Source organism: Melozone crissalis, unplaced genomic scaffold (genome assembly GCF_028551555.1).
Source record: "Melozone crissalis strain CALT ecotype California unplaced genomic scaffold, PUWL_Pcris_2 ptg000052l_1, whole genome shotgun sequence".
NCBI lineage: Eukaryota > Metazoa > Chordata > Aves > Passeriformes > Passerellidae > Melozone > Melozone crissalis.
The window spans coordinates 359,035-381,819 of NW_026535830.1; the positions used below are offsets into that span (position 1 = coordinate 359,035).

General features: G+C 46.7%; 1 protein-coding gene and 2 pseudogenes across 1 annotated transcript in view; 1 reads left to right on the forward strand and 2 right to left on the reverse strand.

Moving 5' to 3' along the window:
• The window catches only part of LOC128943636 (zinc finger protein 271-like), a 592,338-nt gene that overhangs the window by 187,174 nt on the left and 382,379 nt on the right, over window positions 1-22,785 (reverse strand). The window lies entirely within an intron of this gene.
• LOC128943630 (zinc finger protein 850-like) overlaps window positions 1-22,785 on the forward strand; it is a 244,742-nt pseudogene that overhangs the window by 70,522 nt on the left and 151,435 nt on the right.
• Window positions 6,920-8,103, reverse strand: LOC128943640 (cytochrome b-like; annotated as a pseudogene).

Below are 22,785 nucleotides of genomic sequence, written 5' to 3' on the forward strand. Positions count from 1 at the left end.
ATTCTGGGGCTCTGGAATAGCACAAATAGCTTGGATACGGTTAGTACCTAGTTTTCGTTGCCCTTGTGAAATTTCACATCCCAGGTAAATCACAGTCTGTAGCTATTAGTATATCATCAACATACTGCAAGAATAAGTATTGGTCTCTTGGAACTTGCCCATTTTTGGTCCAAATCTCCAGTTCCTTTGCCAGTTAGTTTCCAAATAGGGTCAGCGAGTTCTTTTCATGTCCAGGTGAGCTGGGTCTTTCTTCCGTTCCCTGGGTTTTTCCCACTCAAAGGCAAACAGTTTCCTACTTTCTTTGTCAAGGGGGATGCAGAAAAAGGCATCTTTTAAATCAATTACGGTAAACCATTTATTTTTCTCCTTTACGGATGTTAGCATTGTATAAGGATTTGTTACCACTGGATAAATGTCCTTTGTTATTTTATTTATTGCTCTCAAATCCTGCACTAATCAATATTCAGCATTTGGCTTCTTTACTGGAAATACTGGTGTATTAAATTCTGATTCACATTCTTCTAAAATTTGGTATTTCAAGAATTTCTCAATAATCTTTACTATTCCTTGTCGTGCTTCTGGTTTTATGGGATATTGCTTGACTTGTACAGCACTTGCCCCTTCTTTTAAATCTACATGCACTGGTTGTGCCAATTTAGATTTCCCTGGTATATCCGTCTCCCATACAGAGGGAATCACTGCATCTTCTACCTCCCTAGGGATAGAGGGGACAGGTTTTTCTTTGATCATTAATATCTGTCCTGTCTTTGATTCAGGTATTTTCATTATAAGCTCTCCATTTTCAAAGGTTATTACCGCATCAAGTTTTGCTAGCAAATCTCTCCCTAAAAGCAGAATTGGACACTCAGGTACATATAAAAATTTGTGTGTTATAATCTTGTTTCCAAAACACAAATCTAGGGGTTGCAGGAAAGGCCATTTTTCCTCTTTCCCTGTAGCGCCGACTATTGTTGTTTCCTTGTCCCCAATTTGTCCTTGCAAATCATTCAAGACAGAAAAACTAGCTCCCGTATCTATTAGAAATCTGACCTCTTTATGCCCTAACTGTATATTTACAACAGGTTCCTTGTTCTCCCGGTTCTACATCTAGTCAGCTGGTATACTCCCCCAGGACCATCTCCAGCCTGCTGGAACTGATTGCCCTGGTCAAACTGGTTATTCAAACTTGGGCAATTTCGCTTCCAATGCCCCTCCTGCTTACAATATGCACATTGATTCAGGCTTAACCCCTGGATAACTGGTCTCCTACCCCAACCAGTCCTGTTACGCCCCCTGAAATTTAGATTCCCTCTCCCCTGTATTACTTCCAAAAGATTCTGCTGCTGCCTTTTACTAGCTTCTTTTTCCCGATTGTTATATACCTTCCAAGCGACCTCGAGTAACTTATCCAAATTCCTTAATTCTTCCCCTTCTAATTTTTGCAATTTTCTACGAATGTCATCCTGTGGTTGACCCAAGAATATGAGAGCGAGCTGAACCTTTGCTTGCTCTGTATCCATTTGAAGGTCTGTATATTTCCTCGCTACCTCCTTAAGCCTCTCCAAAAACGCAATGGGAGATTCCTTCTTTTCTTGTCGAACCTCATATAGTTTGGACCAATTTATAGTTTTGGGCACAGCATTCTGAACTCCTATTTGGATGCACTCTTGATATTTCCGTAATCTCCTCATATCGCACAATAAATTAGGGTCCCAATTTGGATCCTCAGTTGGGAAATTCAGATCTAAATTCCCTGTTACCAGCCCATTTCTAATATCTTCTCTTGCCCTCTCTTTGGCTGCCTTAAGTACCATTTCTTTTTCAGTAGAATCCATCAGAGTATCTAATATCACTTGTATGTCATCCCAGTCAGGATTTTGAATTTTCATAACCATTTTTACTACGTGTGCCACTTTATCAGGATTTTCTTTATAAGTTCCGGCTGGCTGTTTCCAAATTACTAAGTCTGCCGGGGAAAAAGGCACTTTTACAAATACTGGCCCTTCCACTCCGACACCTTGTCGCAAGGGGGCAATCACAGTCTGTTTTTGTTTCCTTATGCCATCTCTATGCACAACTGGAGCAAGCTTTGCCCGATCCTGGGTTCTATGGGCTATTGGGGTCACTGATTCATTACCATTGCTATCTTTTTCACTCACATACCTCTTTCCCCTTTCTATCACAGTTAGGTTTTGCTCATCTTCCGAGGAAGAGGGATAGGGTGACGATGGGAGAGGAGGATAAAGAGGGAAAGGTGTACTAGATGAAATAGGTTCAGGGGTAGGTGGGTGAGGAGCAGGTAGTGGGATAGGGACAGATGAAACAGGTGGGATAGGGTTAGGTTCTCTTGTTCCTATTGGAGCTACTTGTAAATCAATATCTGTATAATTTTCCCTACTCAAGCTTTCTCTTAACGCCAAGTGTTCTAAACAACGTTCCTCACAAACCACACACTTTGCAGATGTTTTAACCATTAATAATCCACATTCATTCTGCCATTCTGGCTTTCCCCGTAAGTAGAAAAACAGATCAACATATGGGACTTCATCCCATTTTCCTTCTTGTTTACAAAACGACATTAACTGCGAAATAGTGTTATATTGCAGAGTACCGTATTTTGGCCATTTTTCACCATTCTCCAAGGCATATTCTGGCCACCATGAATTACAATAATCAATCAACTTAGTTTTACGTAATCCTTCCCCAAAGTTACCTTGTTTCCAATGTGCTAATAAGCACCCCAAAGGAGAATTTTGCGGGATAGGGGTGTTACTGCCCAAAACCCCTTTAAGTTTCTCCATTTCAAAAATACCACAAATGCCGAACCGGCAACGCTTTCGCGATTGTCTTACGGAACGGCGCCTAGGCTTACACCAACAGGAAGTCCTTTAGCCCAACCAAGTGTAGCTTTCGCTGCGTCTTATTGGCAGGCACCCAAAACCAAAGTAAAAAGCACTTTACCTTTCTCCCAGGGATGTTTGTGAGCGGCGGAAGCGGTCGCGGCCGATGGGCTCCCCGAGAATCCCTCGGTGCCGGCTGGAGCGTGATCGAGTCGCGAACTCGCTCAGCAGCACTCACAAGGTTCCCTTCTGGGTTCGCCAAAATATTAGCGTTCAGAAACACATAATCATGGAGCGATTATATGCGGTACTTTTTATTAAGAGCTCTGGGAATCGGGGTATATTCAACCCAAATCTGACTCCGACCATACATCTGAAATGATCATGTTTTATACTCTATCATTACATAACTTTCATGTTAATTATTAAACTTATATTGTTCTATTGTATACATAAATTTAGCCCCTCTCCGAATTTCCAACATAGTTTCTCACTATTCTTCTTACGGTTATATAATAATTACATTTAATTACTAAACAATCATCACATCTAACAATTATATAATTTATCATACTGCTTACACAGGTGCAGTTGATCTGGGAAAGCACAAAGCCTAACATTTTAGATTCTATCTTTTACTTTTTCCAGGGTTCCACTATCAATCCCACTCTTTTGCCACAGAGACTGGTTGGCTCAATAATGGCTGCTTGTAAGTAGCTCACTTGGGTTTCGGGGTAGCAAACTTAAATTCATTTTGCATTATTTTCCTTGCTAGACCATGATGCAAAAGGGTTGATCTTTGCTGTTTATAGGTTAGTTTTCATTATTATTTCATCTTTAGCTTACGGTACGTGGTCTCTATCGCGCCAATGGTGTCTTTTCTATCGCCTATACTGGGAATAGTGAATGCTTTAGTTGGGTGCGGGGGAGTAGCTTTGTTATTCCAGATCATGTTGATTGGGCTAGTTTGGCATCAAGACAATCTGGTGTTAGCAGACATTTTTAAGGTGTAAGTTCAATGCTTTTGCTTAAGCTACGTCTTGGTAGCCTAAGTGCACCTTCTGGTACACTGACCTTGTTACAACTTACATAATCTTTGGCTAAATAGCTTATAAGTTCATGGTGGAGGGGGTGGGGGGGGCGCCTGTGAGGAGGGTGACAGGCGGTATGTATGTGCCCCAGGGCCAGCTTAAAGAGGGCTCCATTGTCCCACTCTCCTGCTAAATCCACCTTCCAGGAGTTATTTCATACCCCTTTGCCGCTATGTTCTAACTTAGAAAATGTAGCCCATTGCTACCATTATACCATTCCATAGGCTATACCTTGACCTGTCTCGTTAGCATGGTGGGGCTATTGCACTCACTGTTGAGCCTTCAGGGCAGGTGGGCTGGTGACAGCGGTATGTAGGCTATTTTGGCAAGGAATGGTCAGGCATATCGTGGATCATCGACTACAGAACAGGCTCCTCTAGGTGGCTTTGGGGCACCGCCAAGTCCTTAGAGTTTTAAGCGTTGGTGCTTAAAGCATCAGGCGGATGCTTTAGTAGGTGTAAGCATCAAGATTTAGGGCCAGGCATAGTGGGGTATCTAATCCCAGTTTGGGCCCTGGCTTTCGTGGAGTTCAATTAATCGTTGTTCTAAGATCTTCTTTGATGGGGAGGCCTTTTTGGCATCTTGGGCTTGTGACAACTCAGTTGCTTTTTAATCTGAGCTACTTGGATAGCATGTGACCACTCTTTATGCCGGTTTAAAGTTAATTTGGGTCTCCTGTATGACCGCGGTGGCTGGCACAGGATTTACCAACACTGGATTTGCTATGGCTAAGTCAAGTTTACACTCATTGCATAATATTAACTACTGCTGATTACCCGGGGGGGTGGGGCAATTGCAAGGTATCTTGGGCTATGGTTGTGGTGAGCCTGATGCCCTCTCCTATCTCCCTGATTGAGGTGTTCAGGGCATCTACACTGGAGCGCGGATACTTGCATGTATATACCTAGCAAAAACTAACAGTAAGGTTAGGACTAAGTCTTTCGTCCTTGGGTGCGTGTGGCAGCCATCTTGACATCTTCAGTGTCATGCTTTCTATAAGCTACAAGGACGTGAAATTTGGTGGATAGTTGGTTGATGGTTTGTCATCATGGCCTGTGTTTTTGTTTGGTTTTTGGAGAGGGGCTAGCTTTGGGATTAATATTATGTTTGTTTGGGGGTGGTTAGGGGAGTGATGATGGTGGCTGGTTATTATTTTTGACAGTAGGGAATATAGAGGAAAGTTAATTGAAAGTGTATTGATGGTAAGTAGTTTGGACAATGTAGGGATATGCGGCTTAGTTACTTGAAAAAAAAAAGTCTAGATAAAAAAATAGATTCATAAAATGGAATTTAAATGTAAATTCCTAGTGAATGATAAAATAATTAATATGTCTGGCAGCCATTACACTATCTGTTGTCTAGAGGTAGGTAGCGCGCCCTCCATGAATGGGGTCAAAGTGCATCAGTGCCAAGTTTGCGACCACCTTATCCATTAGATCATGACATTCTGGGTGTTAGGGGATTCATATGCTCGGCGGTCATGTGATGGACATGTCAAGAGGAAGATAACACCTGCTCTGCACTTGAGGGGCTTATTGAAGAGACGCTAAAAGAAAACAAGTGTAAGAGGTCGGTATGCCGAGGTAATGAAGTTAGGGGGGAGTATTCAACCGACCACTTGTATCTGTGAAGGGCAAGGAGGAAGGAATGAAGCAAGTTATGATCCTGAAGTTACAACCAATAGTGCAAAAGAGCAAGTATAGGAGAGGTATGTGCTTGAGGGCAATAACCTAAAGCACATATGACGTTGAGTAGCTCAGTTCTCGTGAGAAGCGCGATCAAAAGATAATCACGTCTGGCTTGGGAGTGCTAGAAGGCTGTTGGCTGAGAATATTACGTAGGAGGTGGGCGAATCCTGTAGACTAGGGGAATTCAAAGGTGTACTGGGACATTCCTCATTCTCTAGCTTGGGTGTTGTGTACATTAGGTAAGATCCTGGGTCTTTGGGTAACGCTTGCGGCTTGGCCTTGGGTAGAAATACTTGGGTTGTATGGTACCTGAAGCAAGAATGTGCCTGATAGGTAGGCTGGCCGAATACCATCCGTTTGGGTTTTTGGTGGGAGAGTTTGACGTGTAATGTGGATTATCCTACATTTCATGAGCTGTCTGATGGGGCAGAGAGTGCGATGCATTATTATACATACCCTGAAAGCAAGAAGAAAATGTGCTGGGTGGGGGGGGGGGGGGGGGGCGCGTAAGGGGATGGGGGAGGGAATGAAGGACGTATTTAGGTATTCTTATAGTTAAATTTTTTAACGACGGCTTTTAACGACGGCCGTAAATCTCAGAGATAGGCCAAGTGGGAATTTATGATAGAATCTGTTTTGTTTTTAGGGCTGTGTTTTGTTCTAGGGGGATTGGCGGTTGCATCTAACCTGTCTCCTTACTATGGGGTGTTATGCTGGTTGTAGCAGCGGTTGCGGGGTGCAGCTGACTAGTGAGTTTGGGGGTCCCTTTTGTTTCTTTGGTACTTGTTATGGTTTATTTAGGGGGAATGTTGGCAGTGTTTGTGTATTCAGTGTCGCTGGCAGCGGATCCTTATCCGGAGGCTTGGGGTAGCTGGGGTGTGGTTGGTTATGGTTTTGGGGTGGGGTTGGTTGTGATGGTGGGGTTTTTTATAGGGGGTGTGTAGGGGTTGTTGACGGACGAGGGGATGGTGAATAGTGGGGGTTTGTTGTCGGTCCCGTTGGATTTCAGTGGGGTGGCTGTGTTGTATTCAGAGGGGGTGGGATTGCTTTTGATTGGGGAGTGAGGGTTGTTGTTGACTTTGTTTGTGGTGTTGGAGCTTGCGCGGGGGTTGTCTCGGGGGGCGATTCGAGCTCTTTAGCGGTAGGGTCAGGAAGTAGTTTAGTTAAAAATGCCAGGTTTGGGAATTGGAGCAGAGGGTTTGAGTCCTTTCTTCCTGAGGTGGGTGGTGGGGTAACTCTAAGAAGGGGTTCAGTCTTCAATCTTTGGCTTACAAGACCAATGTTTTTATAAACTATTAGATTAATTAAAGTTTAAGTAGCTTGTTTTCTAGGGCGGCTGCAAGGGGGAACAGAACTAGAATGATTGTGAAGTATGTGAATGAGGCTAGTTGGCCGATGATGATAAAGGGGTGTTCTACTGGCTGGCTTCCTACTCAGGTTAGGATGAGGACGTTGGCAACTAGGGTTCAGAATAGGGTTTGTGATAGGGGATGGAAGGGTATTGATCATACTTTTGATGTATGTAGTAGTGGGATGAGGAACAGGATGAGGATTGAGGCGACTAGAGCTACTACGCCTCCTAGTTTGTTTGGGATGGATCGGAGGATGGCGTAAGCAAATAGGAAAGATCACTCGGGTTTGATGTGAGGAGGGGTGACTAGCGGGTTGGCTGGGGTGAAGTTTTCTTGGTCACCTAGGAGGTTGAGGGAGAATAGGGCTAGTGAGACAAGTAGGGAGAGCATTAGTACGAATCCTAGGATGTCTTTGATGGTGTAGTATGGGTGGAAGGGGATCTTGTCACAGTCTGAGGGAATGCCTAGCAGGTTGTTTGAGCCTGTTTCGTGGAGGAAGATGAGATGGACGAGAGTAAGGCCTACGATGACGAAGGCAAGGAGGAAGTGGAGAGCAAAGAATCGGGTCAGTGCGGGGTTGTCGACAGAGAACCCGCTTCAGGCTCACTTGACTAGTGTTTGCCTGATGTAAGGGATGGCAGAGAATAGGTTTGTGATTACTGTAGCTCCTCAGAATGATATTTGGCCTCATGGTAGAATGTATCCTACAAAAGCAGTTGCTATGAGGGTGAGGAGGAGGATGACTCCAATGTTTCAGGTTTCTTTGTTTAGGTATGAGCCGTAGTAGAGTCCTCGGCCGATGTGTAGGTAGATGCAGATGAAGAAGAAGGAGGCTCCATTTGTGTGGAGGTTGCGGATGAGTCAGCCGAATTGTACGTCTCGGCATATGTGAGCGACAGAGGAGAAGGCTAGATTGGTATCTGCTGTGTAGTGCATAGCTAGCAGAAGACCTGTGACGATTTGAGTAATTAAGCAAATGCCTGCTAGATACCCAAAGGTTCATCATGTTGAGATGTTTGATGGCGCTGGGAGGTCGATTAGGGCGTTGTTGATGATTTTGAGGATTTGGTGGTTTTTACAAAGGTTGAGGGCCATTGGTTATTTCTGTATGTGGATATGAGGATGATGAGAATGGATAAGGCGAGTGATCCTAAGCAAGCTTTGATTAGGCCTGAGTGGAGGGTGGTGGCAGTTTTGGTTGCTATTAGTTGTAGGCTGGCTAGCTCCTCTGGACCTAGTATTTTGTATCAGGAGAGGTCAATTAGGTGGCATGCAATGTTTTCTCCTCCTTTGAGGAAGTTGGTTATACTTAGGCGGTGGGTTAGGGGCTTAAAGTATCCTAAGGATGTTGAGAAGTTTGAGAAGGGGGCTTGTTTTGTGAGGATGAGTGTTTGGTCTATTTTTGAAATTTCTAGAACTAAAGCGATGCCTAGGGCTGTTACGATTAGGGAGGTTATTTTAATAGAGGGTGGCATGGTTATTGGAGGGGTTTTTGTGGGGATGATGAATGAGGTGATGAGGAATCCTGCCAGGATGCTTCCCAGCACAAGGCGAGTGACAGCGGAAGTTACTGCGGGGTTGTTTTCACTTACTGGGGTCAAGGGCGGAATTCAAACAAAGCCGGTCTGTACTAGTACGGTTATGCAGATTTTGTGTACCATGGTGAATGATGTGACTAGAAGGGTTAGGAGTAGGGCTCAAGTGTTTGAGTAGGACGTGTTTAGGCTTTCAATGATTTGGTCTTTTGAGTAGAATCCTGCTAGGAATGGTGTTCCTATTAGGGCGAGTTTGCCGATGGTAAGGCATGCAGTGGTTGTGGGGAGTATTTTTTGGAGTCCTCCTATTTTTCAGATGTCCTGTTCTCCATTTAAGCTGTGAATGATTGAGCCTGAGCATAGGAAGAGCATGGCTTTGAAGAATGTGTGAGTTGAGATGTGGAGGAAGGCTAGTTCAGGTAGGTTTAGTTCGATTGTGACTATTATTAGTCCTTGTTGGCTTGAAGTGGAGAAGGCAATGATTTTTTTAATGTCGTTTTGGGTGAGGGCACACGTGGCTGCAAATAGTGTGGATAAAGCTCCTAGGCAGAGGCACAGGGTTAGGGTGGTTTGGTTATTATTGAATAGAGGGTGGGTTCGGATAAGTAGGAAAATTCCGGCAACTACTATTGTGCTGGAGTGGAGTAGGGCGGATACGGGCGTTGGCCCTTCTATTGCAGCTGGGAGTCATGCCTGGAGGCCGAATTGAGCGGATTTTCCGGTTGCAGCTAGGATGAGACCTAGTAGGGGTAGTGTAGGAGATTGGGATGGGGGAGGAAGTCGTTGGATTTCTCTGGTGTTTTTGGTGGAGGGTAGTCGTGCTATGCAAAGGATAAGTCTGATGTCTCCGATTTGGTTTTAAAGTACGGCTTGGAGGGCGGCAGTGTCAGCCTCTGCTCGGCCGTGTCATCAGCTGATTAGTAGGAAGGATATGATTCCAACTCCTTCTCAGAAAATGAACAGGACAAATAGGTTGTTGGCGATGATTAGGATGAGTATGGTGATTAGGAAGAATAGTAGGTAGTTGTTCCCAGAATTCAGGGGAAGATTCTGTCCTTCTACAGTTTCTCCTGAAATAATCTGACTGCCTACCTTGACCCTTGACTGAGTGCTAAAATAGTGATCTTCCCATTGCAATGAAATGCAAACTCCAAAGCAGTGAGTGTCTGCTCAAGAACCATGGAGATGCTGCTGTGCTGTTTCACAACAGAAATGCCAGAGCTCAGAGGGATTTTGGGGATGCTTTTCTGGGCAACAGTTTCCAGCAAGTTTAGAAGAAGTGATGCATGCAACTGATTTTTTTAAAAATACCTGAAGGAGAGGATTTTAGAAGCTGTTTTATGTCTTTGGTAGAACAGCAGGATTGAGTGTTAAAGAAGAACCTGCATTTTCTTGGTTATGTTTTTAGTCATTTACTGGCAAAACAGGCCAAATTGTAGGCACAACCAAGGACATTGTCCTGATCTCTTGCTGGCTGTGTGAATGAAACGTGTCTCCTGGAGGGAAGTTGGCAAACAGGAAATCATCTCTGTTTGGGTTTACTTGTTCTGTGGGATTTAGCAGCACAGGCAGTTTTCTCACAGCATCTGACTCATTTCCCATGCCCGCTGCAGGTCACCTCAAGCATGTATTCAGCGGTGCTGATCCTGAGCTGAGTGAGAAAGGGACATTTCATGTTCCTGGTGTTAAAAGAATTCTAGAGCTAGCTGTCACCTTGGCCAGTAGCAGTAGAGGACCGGCTAGGGAGACCAAAAGAAAATCCATTTTGGTGCCTTCAACAAAGGTAACAAAGGCATAAGTGGATAGTTCCTAGTTTCCCTCTCAGAGTCCTGAAGAACTACAAACTCAGTTTTGCAGAGAAAATGTCACTTGCTGACAGCAGCCAGAGGAGAACACTGAACTGAGAGCAACATCCCAGAGAGTAGAATTAGCCCAGTTCAATTTAGTCAGAGAGACTGAGAATTCTACTCCTGTCAATTTAGTGCCATCTCCTTAGAAGATGCAGTTGTGGAAGAAGAAGGCCATCTTGAAAAGGTGGATGCTGTATTTGAAGTCAAACAGGCAACTTTGTGCCTGGAGAGCTGCGTGGGCCAAAAGGAGCCAGGGGTGGTGGCCTTGAGCAGCTGAAGATGAGGCAGCGTGTGGCCAGGTGGCCAAAAAGGCCAAGGGCATGGTGGCCTGAATCAGCAGCAGTGGGGCAGCAGGAGCAGGGCAGTGAGTGTGGCCCTGTGCTGGGCAGCGCCGCGGCCACAGCTGAGGTCATTCTTGGAGTTCTTCTTAGATCCCGTGAACAACAGGCTTTGGTCCACAAGGAGAATTTGTGCTGCTTTGTGATGCAGGAGAACTTCCCAGGCTCTTTTGTGTTTGCTGTAGGGAAGATTGGGTATTGCTTGGCATAAATTCACAGACCAACACCGAGCGTTTGCTGTGTCTTGTCGGGGCATGGTTGCCACCTCGTCGTAGTGACATCAGAAGGTTGCCTTGGTGCATGGAAGGCCTGAGCGTCAGAGCAGCCCTAGACCTTGCCCAGTGCAGGAGGAGCCTCGTGTATGAGTCATTTTTTGGTGGGCACTTGCACACTTTCAAAAGCCTTGTTTTTTCTGATGTTGCAGCACAGCCTGCAAACTTGCAGAGCAGTGCTACAATGATTCACCATCTTGCTCCTGCGCTTTTTGCTGTATATGGTGTTTCCTTTTCAATCTACTATTTGACTCTTTTTGCACATAAGTAGAGATAAGAAGATAAGAAGAGCAAGAGCCGTTTTTCCCCTGGCTCTCTCTATTATTGCAGAAGAAGCCAAAGACGAGCAAAATGAGGTGGATGACAACAACCCTCCAACGTTGTTCACACCGCCCTATTCCAGACCTGTAAGTGCCAGTTGTGTGTGGTTCTGTCTTTAGTGCAAGGCAGAGCTGCAAGTTTTGGAGCAGCCAGCACTTTGCTGTTGCAGGCTGAGGATGCTGGGTGCTGGAGTCCTGCCAGGAGCTAGGGATTTCCTCCAGGCAGCCACCGCACAACTTGGCCTTTGACCTGTCCTGTTGGGTCAGTGCAGAGCTGGGGGCTCCGGCTGAGCTTCTGGCTGCTTGGTTCAGGGAAGCTCCATCTCTGGACTTGTGCGGGGTCATGGCCAAGGGCACACGTGGTAGTGCTGGAGGTCAAAAGATTTTCTTGATTTCTTTTCCCTTTTTAGAAAGGTGTCTTTGGCTTGTGGAAGTGTTCTGCAGTTTTCTTGAGTCGTTCTTCACTTGTAGAGTCATAGTTGACTCAATTGCCTTTTGGCTTTTGAGAAGCTGCAAACAGCAGAAGGGGAAAGTTTCTGCTGATCCATTTTGCACTGAAGTCTGCAGCTTTGGCAAGTGCCTTGGAGCCAAGAGTGGGGGTGAAGCTGCAAGTCCTTTACTGCTGTCTTGCGTTGCTCAGAAAAGGAAGGCCATCTTGAAATGGTGGATGCTGTATCTGAAGTGAAATGGGCACCTTTGTGTCTGGGGAGCTGCATAGGCCAAAACGAGCCAGGGTTGCTGCTGGTCTTGAGCAGCTGAAGATGAGGCAGCGTGTGGCCAGGTGGCCAAGAAGGCCAAGGGCATGGTGGCCTGTGTCAGCAGCAGTGGGGCAGCAGGAGCAGGGCAGTGAGCGTGGCCCTGTGCTCGGCAGCGCCGCGGCCACAGCTGGAGTGCGGTGTGCACTTGTAGGCCCCTGGGAAGCAGAGAGTCATTGAGGGGCTGCAGCGTGTGCACAGAAGGACAGAGGAGCTGGGCAAGAGGGTGGAGCAGAAGACCAGTGAGGAGGCGCTGAGGAAGCTTCTGCTTGGACATGAGGAGCCTCATGAGGGACCTTCAGCATCTCTTCAGTGCATCCAAATATTTGAGCCGCTTTTGGAAGCGACTTTCCCCCCTTTTTTTCCTTAGTTTTTTGTTTTTGTTTGCTTGGAGGAAGAGGCTTTTTCATTTTCTTTTTCTCTCAACTAAAGTTGTTTTCATCATTATTTTCTGCCCTTTTATAGCACTGGGACTGAGTCTGCTAGAATTTTAATTTCCAATGTATCACTTCTGGAGAATGCAGTAGTTTTGCATGAGAACACATCATTCTCTGCAGGGACCTTGGTGCAGAAGGAGCTGTTTTGGTTCCAGGCCAGCCAGTATGGCCTCAAACATCACTTTGAGCTTAGTAGTGACTGTGCCTTTTTGCAGCCCAGGGAATCAGTGTGTGTTGTTTGGGAATCGAGCAGGAGGTCAATGCCCTTGCATTCCAGCTGCTCCTCAGAGATCACAGGAGCTGGAGGGAGCTGGGCTTTATTTCTCATTCCAGCCACTTTAGCACCACCGGTGTGGTTGATTCCAAGAGAAGAACTTGCCCGAGCATAGATGCACAAAGAGTGCAATTCCCAGTGCAATGCTCTGGGTCTGATCCCTTTCCTTAAGGACCTACACGCTCCAGATTCCCCAGACGTGTGCTTTTTTGAAGCAACAGGAGAGCAATCTCAGGACTGTAGTTGAGCGGGGCACTGACTACCAAGTTCTGATGTCTCTAGCAACACAGAGGGGACAGTAAAGAGTGATTTCAGTAATGAAATCAGTCAATCTCTCTATCTATCTATCTATGTAACATTTGCAGAATTGAATCTTCCTGGCTCTGGTCCAAGGCAGTTGGAGGTGTGAAGCTCACCTAAAGCATCCCTTTCTGGTTAGGATTAGACACATATTCCCTTGACCGATTCTGAGCAGGCAGAGATATTTCTGCCTCCAGACAGGATGGTTTTCCCTTTAGAGTTGTTTCCCTCCTCTGGCCTCTTCTGCCCTGAAGTCTCCAGTTAATTCTTTCAATTTCTGCCTGTCCTAGAGAGGTGCAACAATTCCATGTTTAGGTGGTGTTTGGTGACTCTGCTCATACATGCATTACGTGACACATGGTTTCCTTCACTGGCATCCCCAGGGCTGTGTAAGTGCATTCATTCATGGGGCCTTAGGAGAGTCTCTTTCCCTCAGCAGCAGCAGCAGCAACAGCAAGGAGCGGTGGCAGGGTCAGGACCAGGAGGAGGTGCCTGCCCTGACCCTTTGCTCCCAGGCCCCAGGCCAGGAGGGCTCTGGCTGCAGCAGGGCGCTCTTCGGGCAGCCCCTAGCAGCCTCTGCATGGAGCATGGCACACTGCCCCGTCCTGCTTGTGCCACTTTTCTTCAGCAATACCCTAGCTCCTCTTCACAAGGAAAAAACTCCAGCAATGTAAAAAGACCTAATTCAAGTACACTTCTATCTGCCTTTGTATTGTAGTTCAGGGCATGTATTTTTTTGTCTAGAATTCCATGATTTTTACGAAAACATGCATTCATATCTGCACATTTTTGTGGTTTTAATTATTCATATATCAAAACATTCCTTTTTAAAGTCTTGATTTATTGCAGTTGGTAATTTTGAGGTAGTATATTTTTATATGTCACAAAAAAACACCCTTTGGGTAGTTTTTCTCACTCTTAAATAAAAAAACCCCCGTAAGCCATTTTAGTCTCTGTCTCTCCAAGTTGGTTCATACTGGCCTATTTCAAATCAGGGCTATAATATTTTTAGAGGCTTGAGAGAGGTCCAATGAAATGCACACCAGTGATTCCTCTTCTGCAATATCATGGCCCTGCCATAAAGCCTCTTTTCACTTTTTTGTTCTCTCATTAGCTCAACTGCAAACAAACGTTTAGTTGCAAACTTACACAAGATGAGTAAAATCAAAATGATGTGATGCGCCTTTGGGAGCTCCTTGCTGATCTTTCTTCTTCTTCAGCTGTGCAAGGCTCTGATCCAGGCAAAGAGATTGCACTCAGTGCTACACAACCATTTGTCTGGAACTCTGCTGATTTCTAGAAACAGCTGAAGACCTCTGTCTCCCCAGGATGTTTTGGCTGAGCCAAGCTTTGCTGGGTTTTGGCTGCAAATACCATTGCCCTTGCTTTCTTATATCCACAAGTACCATGGCTGGGCAAAAACTGCCACGTGGGCCATCTTCCAAAGGCACTTTGGTCTGGAGTTTGTGACTGAACGAGAGCCTCATCCACTGCCAAACCACATGAAAAAAAAATCATGAAACAGAACTTCCCATCCTTAACAAACAACTGACAATTCAGAAGTGGATCTAGAACATTGGAATGAAAAGGAAGGCAATCTTCCAATGGAGTTGTGCTTTCAGGAGTTTTTCTTCTGACTCCCACTCACAGCTGGCACTGGAAAAAGTCACGTCTCTGCAAGCGTCAGTGTCTTCTGTCTGCCATCAGTTGCTTTGCTGCAACAATCAGAACAGGCAACAGGCTGGAGAGAGGCTCAGCTGATGCTAGGAACAGGAGCTGCCCCAAGGAGAAAAAAGACATGAACTTTTACCTCCCAAACCCATCTCCCCAGAGGCTCAAGCAGGATTCCTCTGGTTCTCAGAAATACAAAGAAACAGGGCTGAGAAGACCCTCTGCAGCTATGTGTTCATGCACAAGATTTTGCTGATGCCATTTGGGTTTGGCCTTTTTTTCTTTTCTATTTTTTCTGTATTCCTTGCACATCAATTTAGAGCTCTGTAGGCTACTCTATTTGTGACTACTTTTCCCAGTCCTTTTCCATGGCCTTTGCCTAAGCAGAAAGACAAACTTCCAGAGCTCCAAGCGCCGGGGGGTAGAAGGTCCCAGTGTTATCTTGGTTCTTCCTGGGACAGACCCCTCTGGGGAGCTGGTGGACTCACCATCCCTGCAAGCCTTTACAAGAAGACTGGAGGTGGCACTCGGTGCTGTGCTTTAATTGAGGTGTTAGGCCATGAGTTGGACTCGATGATCTTGAAAGTGTCTGTCTTCCAAGCTAGTGATTCTGTGATTCTGTGACTGAGGCAGCTTTTCCTGCAGCCCTGGAAAGGGCTGCGGGGGCCCGTGGCCAAGGATGGGGATAGGGCTCATGGAAAAGCAGCGAAGGGCTCAAGGTGAAGGCCGAGAGGGCAGAGCTGCCACAGCGGGGCCCAGAGCGAGCCTCATGTCCTCCTCCTCAACCTGCGCCCTCTGCGCTGCCCTTTGCAGCGCCGGCGGCTCCTCTCGCTGCGGGGCTCCAGGGTGTGCTGGGGACCGGGCCCCTCGTCTCCGGGAAGCGCCGGAGCCTCGGAGGCGAGCGGCGGCTATTGGGACCGGCAGGGAAGAGCTGCGGCTGCGGCCCTGGGCACGGCAAGCTGCCGCAATGGCTGGCTCCTTCCGCGGCTCCTGCCTCTGCTCCTGCCCTGTGCGCACAGACACGGCCGAGGGCTGCACCGCAGCTCCCTGCCGCTCCGCAGCGGGCCCGGACGGGCTGCTGCTCTCTGCGGCCTCTGCCCGCCGCTGCCGGCCCCGCCGCTGCCGGCCCCGCCACGCTCCCGCCGGCCTCTGCCGCAGCCGGGCCCACACGGGAGGCAGCACATTGCGGCCAGCTCGGAAAAGCCCTGCCCGCAAACCGCCCGCCATGGCCCCGGCCTCAGGCCACAGGCTGCCGGCGTCCTCGCAGCTGCGAGCCGGCCCGGGCCGCCTGCCGGCCTCGGCCACAGCTCCCGCCTCTGTCTCCATGGCCACGGCGGCTCGGTACAGCGGGCTGAGCACAGCCAGCGCCAGCAGCAGCTCCTCACGGGCCCAGGCTCCGGGTGCTCCGAGCCCACCCTCCCCCGAATCCCAGCCCTGAGGGGCTTGGCGTCTCAATGCATCCCCTGGGGACAGCAGGGTCGGCCGCTGAGCTCAGCCCATGGTGACACCACCAAGAGACCAATGGAAAATTCACCAAATCCTCATAAGAGACAAGAGAAAACTCCCATGGTGCCTGACAGCCTGAAGCAACTGCCAATTACAGATCATTCCATCCATGTGGGAAAAGAGACTTTTGCGTTAAAGCAAAACAGAGTTATCAAAAAGGAGGGCAGGAACAAACAACAAAGTGTTTTGGACTCTTCTTGTCTCTGTTAGAAAGGCCAAGAAAATGCAATCCTTGCTCTTCTGACACAGCTCTCTCTGTTCATGCTGTGGGACAGCGAGTGCTGATGATGTGCAGGACCTGATGCAAGGGACAGGGAGGAGGATGCAGCAGGCACAGTGCCAAGCTGACAGAGGGATGATCTCTGGCAATGGCACTGAAGGAGAAGAGTTTGCAGGCAGCGCAGAAAATGGCTCTTTGTTTCCCCTCTTCTTTCAGTGCTGCTAAGAATGTAGCCTGGAGCAAGCTGGGAACACCAGAGCATGGAGCCCTTTACAGGCAGGGCTGCATCTGCTGAAGGGGCACAGGGAGCTCAGCAAGAATCACACACAAACCAGCAGGGGACTGAGGAGCCCCTCTGGTGGCAGTGAGCAGCCTCGGGCTCTGCTCACTGCTGCTGCCATTTTCTATTGAACCATCTCCAAGGACTTCTGTTGTGCTCTGTATTTCTAAGTGGTTTCCCCCTTGGTTGTTTGTCTCCTGCACCTTGATTTCTCCAAATTTTCTTACCCTGTCAGCAGCAGCCCCTGTCCAGAACTGGCTCTAAAATATCAGCAAAGCAGCTAGGAACAACACGGGCGGTATCCTGTGGCTCAGAAATTCATATGCCAGAGCCCTGCCTGTGCATTATGCTTTGTCAGGACTTCCTTTTCTGTGCAAAAACTAGTGAACAGTGACAGTTTTTTGCCTAAGAGCTCCTGAGAAGCAAATGTTGTGCTAGGTTTCTCATGAGTGTATCTGTTAAGTTCATTGCTGGCAAACAGAAAGTAAGGCCAGTGTCGTAGAATGAGGCCTTTGTTGTGGATGAGCCATTTGTCAGGTGAAGGGAAAACTCAGGGCTCAATATGAGACATCAGCAAGTTCCGTTTACTGAAGAGAGCATCAGACACTTATACAGCAAGTAATAAGCTCATGAATATTCTGTAATTTACACCATCCATTGGCCACACCACAACATCTGCTCTTCCCCATTCCTTAGGGGTTACATCTCTCTTTTCTCATGTCTCTTTCACTATTTGTTATCATACTCAGCTAGACCCAAGGACACACTATCTTGCAGGTGCAGGACTTGGAATTAGCCACGGCTTTGTACTTTTCCAGTCTCTAGTCAGCTAAATTCTCAACAGGCCAGGGTAGCAGAGCAGCTGGGAGCTGGTCACTCCCTGCAAAGGGCTGGTGTATGATGTGAGAACACCACGCTCCAGCATGGGCGAGCAGGGTAAATGTGCTCAAGGTGCTGCAGGCGAGGTTTGGGCTCACTTACAGTGCAGTCAGGGGTGGTGAGCACTGCAAGATCCAGCTGCAGTCTTCATCCACGTCCCTTTCAGTGCTGGCTTTAGTGTGTCTGCAGCCTGGATCCAGAGTGCCCTGGGGGGCTCCTGAGGCTGCCTTTGCACTCAGGGTGAGGATGCGCAAGAGCCCCTGAGGCCGGCAGTGGGGACCAAGGCTGGGGCTTGTGGCCTGGCAGGTGTGGCTCTGGGGGCTGTGACATGCCAAGGCATGGGTCACTGTCACTGCCCGCTGGAGCCCTGGCTAGCTCTGTGATGTTCCAGGGACAACAGCAAGAGTGGAGAACTGGCTAGACTAGGGTTTGCCTGAGCCAGAACCTCTAGGTCAGCTGCCTAGCAGTAGAGATTCCTGGAGGACCAAGTGGAGCAGGCAGCAGAAGATCTTCTGTGGTGTAAAGTGCAATGAACTTATTAGGAGAGGCAGAAAGAAGGTACTTAGCGGAAAATCCCCAAAGGGAAGCAAAAGTTAAAAGAACCCTCAGCACCGCTGTGCACGGGTTTTTAAAATCTTTCAAAACGGGGGGTGGACACCATACAGTAACCAATAAGCGAGTGTTGGGGTGTGGTTTTGAGGGCCACAACAAATCAGAACAAGGGGAGGAGAGAGGGTTGGGATAGAGATTGGATCTTGGGGTAAGAGACAGGGAACTTTCTGGAACAAAGGGTAGGGTTTGGGCTGATGGATGGGCCAAAGGGACCGGGTTGTCTTGACAGACAGGGAAAAGTCTGGTAAGGAGGGAGGGGATTCCTTGAGGGATACTTGGGGAGGAGAGCATAACACAAGGGAGAAATTACCTATAATAACTCGGGAAACAGTGGAACGTACCACTGTTGCCCGATTGATAAATGACACAAAACTCGGATAAGTTTTGTGGGTGCTTTATTATGGGCCCGGGGTGCTGGGGAACTCACGTCCCAAAAACCCAAGCCCCCGATTTCACATATGGGTGCTTCCCTCTTATACATGCGATTCACAACAAAGTCTCCAAGAAACAGTTCCCTTGTGATACATTCCTTAGTTCACAGGCAAGATCATAAATCTTCTGCTTATCTTATTCTAAGAGCATTGTATGCTGCCTTCAGACAGGTTAGCATTCTTACTCTCCTGCACTAGTTTAATTATTTACTAAATTCCTAAGACTACCTGCTAGGTTATACGCAAACCCAACACACACACTATCAACGGCTACAAAACTGCAAAACTGCTTTTAACAAACCAATTCACACACAACTCATAACTAAACTATAATTACACATTTTGCTAAATTTCATTTCTTTTCCAACATTTCCCCCCTTTTGAGCATCCTTCAGTCCTGCTGCAAGGATGCTCAATCAACAGTATTGACAGTAACATCTTCATAACGAGGTGGGGAGTGTTCTTCATTCTGCCGCCCGCGGGTCATCGCCTTCAGCAACCGGAGAGATCGCTTCTTTTCCTTTTCGATCACTCCTAAGAGGCATCTATATACAATCCATATAGTCACTAAAAATACTAAAAACATTAGTGCATACTGTATAGCAGATGTAATCCAGCCAGACAGGTGAAGCCCCAAAGAATCAAATACTGCTCCTATCCAGTTATGCTGTGCTTCCTTTTCAATTTCCTTGGTTTTTGTTTCCACTTCTGCCAGTTGAGAAATATCTTTCTCAACTTCAAGTGTAACATTTGGAATGTGTACACAGCAATGATCTATTCTCCTACTCAGGTAACCACAAACTCCATGTTCTCTTAACAGTAGCAAATCCAATGCCATTCTGTTTTGTAGGGTCATTCTTGATGTAGCTTGCAATTGCAAATTTAGATCTTTAAATCCCTTCTTAGTAGCTGCTGCCAACCTTTCTGTCTGTCCTAACAAGTTGTTGAGCATTTCCCTATTTCGATATGTCGCTACCGGAGGGAATAATGATTCTAATATCCATCCAAAGTGTACTCCTGAGCCTGGTTCATGCCACTGCTCCTCTAGGGATTCTTCCCTCTTTCTGAGTCCTTTCCTTTGGATCAATCTATTCTGTTTCCAATATGGACACAATGTGGGAACCCCTAGGGTGATTTGTGTTACTGATCCATCTAGAGGTAAATGTGTGGTCCACTGTCCATGTCCCAACACCCAGACTAGATTTCCAGGGCTATGCACAGTAGTACATCTGCAATCTATAGGTCCCTCCATGGACTCTTTGCTAACCGTATGATCATATCCCCTACACTCGCATCCCCACTTTAATGCCATTTTCACCGGTACCAATCCAATTCGGTCTTCCGGTGTATCACATGTAAAAACCTCAGTACAATTCCAATCCTCTTTCTGCGGTCTGAACCCTCGGGAAGATGTAGACGTGATGAGGGCCCTATAATGTGACTGATTCTTTACTCCTGACCATTGGATGCACCATTGTACTTCCCCAAGGTAATTATAGTGTTCCAAAACACTAGGTCCCCATAATGTCTTCCAACTATTCCAGGTGTCAAAATTCTGTGTGACATTCTGACAACTAATCTCATTTCGGTGGGATTTCGTTCTTATTCGTACTGTATTGCATGGCTCATCTATTGGGGTTGCAATCAAACACCTCCTGGTATTTTGAATCCAACCATAATGATTGGGTTTCTTTTCACATTCCTCTCTAGTCATAGCCCGAATGGTCATACACAAATCTCTCCATACATCTACTGGTTTGGGAACTGACTGGCAGGACCATGAAACATTCTTAAATGTTTCAGGCATTTTGGTTACCGGTATTATTCCCCAGGGGATTGGTTCACCTGCAGCCTGTGGAAATGGTAGGCAAGCTGTTATTTTAGTCACGTTCTGCATGATCCCAAAATCTCTAATTAATCCTACCACTAAGTTTTCCTGTTCAGTATTCCGTTCTATTGTATCATTAGCCTCCCGTCTACTCCTTCTACCGTGTCTCTGTAAGGATAACATCATTCTGTCATGCCTCCACCATGCATTTCCTATTCTAGGATTAGTGACATTCAACCACCCACAACCTTTGCCTTCCTTCTCCCACCAACTGGTCCTGTCCTCTATTCTGTCCCAGGTCAGTTCCCTATTTTGCCTCCACCTTTTGACCCGTAGGTTCCTTTGATATCTTGATCTTACTAGGAAGGAACAATTTATTCTAAGGGGTGACCCATCCCACATGTCCGCTGCCATTGATACTGGATCAACCTTTATGTTTTCAGCACGATCCCCTGTCCATGGCAAAACCCTCATACTCACTCTTTTGTAATCAAAGCTATCCCGTATCTTGACCAAACATGTATATTCTCCCGTATCGTTTGTGGTTACCTTAGTAAGATTCAGTACCGTGTTTCCTTGTTGTTTATCCTGATCCCAACCGACTCTGATCTTGCCTCGGCTTCTTTCAGCCCCCCGTTGCCATATTGCAATAACTTCACCGGCCTCAACTTTCTGGCTGTCAAATATAACACAAGTTAATTGAACATCCATCCCTTCCATGACTGTAACCTTTGTTTCTTCAACCTGTACTAGAGTAGACCCTTGAACAGGTAATAGTCTCATGATCACTAGCAGTAATATAATTAAGAAGGCGGCTTTGCGCGGAAGATCATCCGGGTTGGAGACACTATCTGGGTTTCCCATTGGAACGGTGCCTTCTTTACCCTGGTGTAATGGATCCAAGCATCCATCCCCTGGACCTTCACCGCCGTGTAGGTCGTCATCATCACCTGGTGGGGTCCGCTCCATGATTCCCGTAGCAGATCCGTGATACACTTCTTGACGTACACTGGGTCCCCAGGCTGAATGTCGTGGACCGAATTCTCCAGCGTGAGCGGTCTATTCCACTGTAAAGTATTTCTTAAAGAATTCAAGATCTTATTAAGTGACATAACATACTCTGCAATTGCCTGGTCCCCACTCACATGTACCTCCCCTTTTAATACAGTTGCATGATATGGTTTGCCATATAGTATCTCATATGGACTTACGCCTACCTTTTCCCTTGGCTTAATTCGAATCCTGAGTAGGGCCAAAGGCAAAGCTTGAGGCCAGTGCAGTTTAGCTTCCTGGCAAATCTTTTTGATTTGTACTTTCAGGGTTTGATTCATCCTTTCCACCTGCCCACTAGACTGAGGTCTCCAGGGGGTATGCAAATTCCATGTTATATCTAACAGTCGTGCTAATTCCTGCACTACCCCGGCTATAAAATGCAGACCCCTATCTGATGACAATCCTAAAGGTACTCCAAATCTTGGTATTATTTCTTTTAACAAGGTTTTTACCACCTCCTTAGCCTGATTAGTTCTACATGGAAAAGCTTCTGGCCAGCCTGAAAACGTACATACATACACTAACAAGTATCTGTATCCCTGTGCCCTAGGCAATTCGGAAAAATCAACTTGCCAGTAATCTCCCGGTTGTGGCCCGACTTGCAGCTTTCCCATTTGTATTTGTCTCCTAACTACTGGATTATTTTTCAAACATACCGGGCACATTGCATTAACTCTTTTTGCCATTGTTAACATCTGATTAGAGATTATCTCATTTTTCAAAAATTTTACCAATACTTCTGCCCCCCAATGACATTTGTTATGTTCTGATTCCAAAATAAATTTCATTATGCGAGTAGGTACCACTATTTGTCCCATTGGTGTAACATACCACCCAAGTTGATTCCTCTGTGCCCCTAGCAAGTTTATTAGTTTTCCATCTTCTATTGAATATTTGGGCTCCTGATTCAGGTAAGGGGTAGCCGGATTCGTTCTTACCGGTACCAATGCCATTTGAGTCCATATTTCCTGTGCCACTTGCCGTGCTGTAACATCAGCAAATCGGTTTCCTCTGTAAACATCTCCTTCCGCAGTCTGATGTCCTCTAACATGCATAACTGCAACTGCTTTGGGACTATGTACCACATCCAGTAGCTGTAGCACTTCTTCCCAGTGCTTGATGTTGGTTCCCTGTGAATTCAAAAACCCCCTTTCCTTCCATAACACCCCATGTACGTGAACCACACCAAAGGCATATTTAGAATCTGTCCAGATATTAACCCTTTTGTCCTTGCTCAAATACAGGGCTCTGGT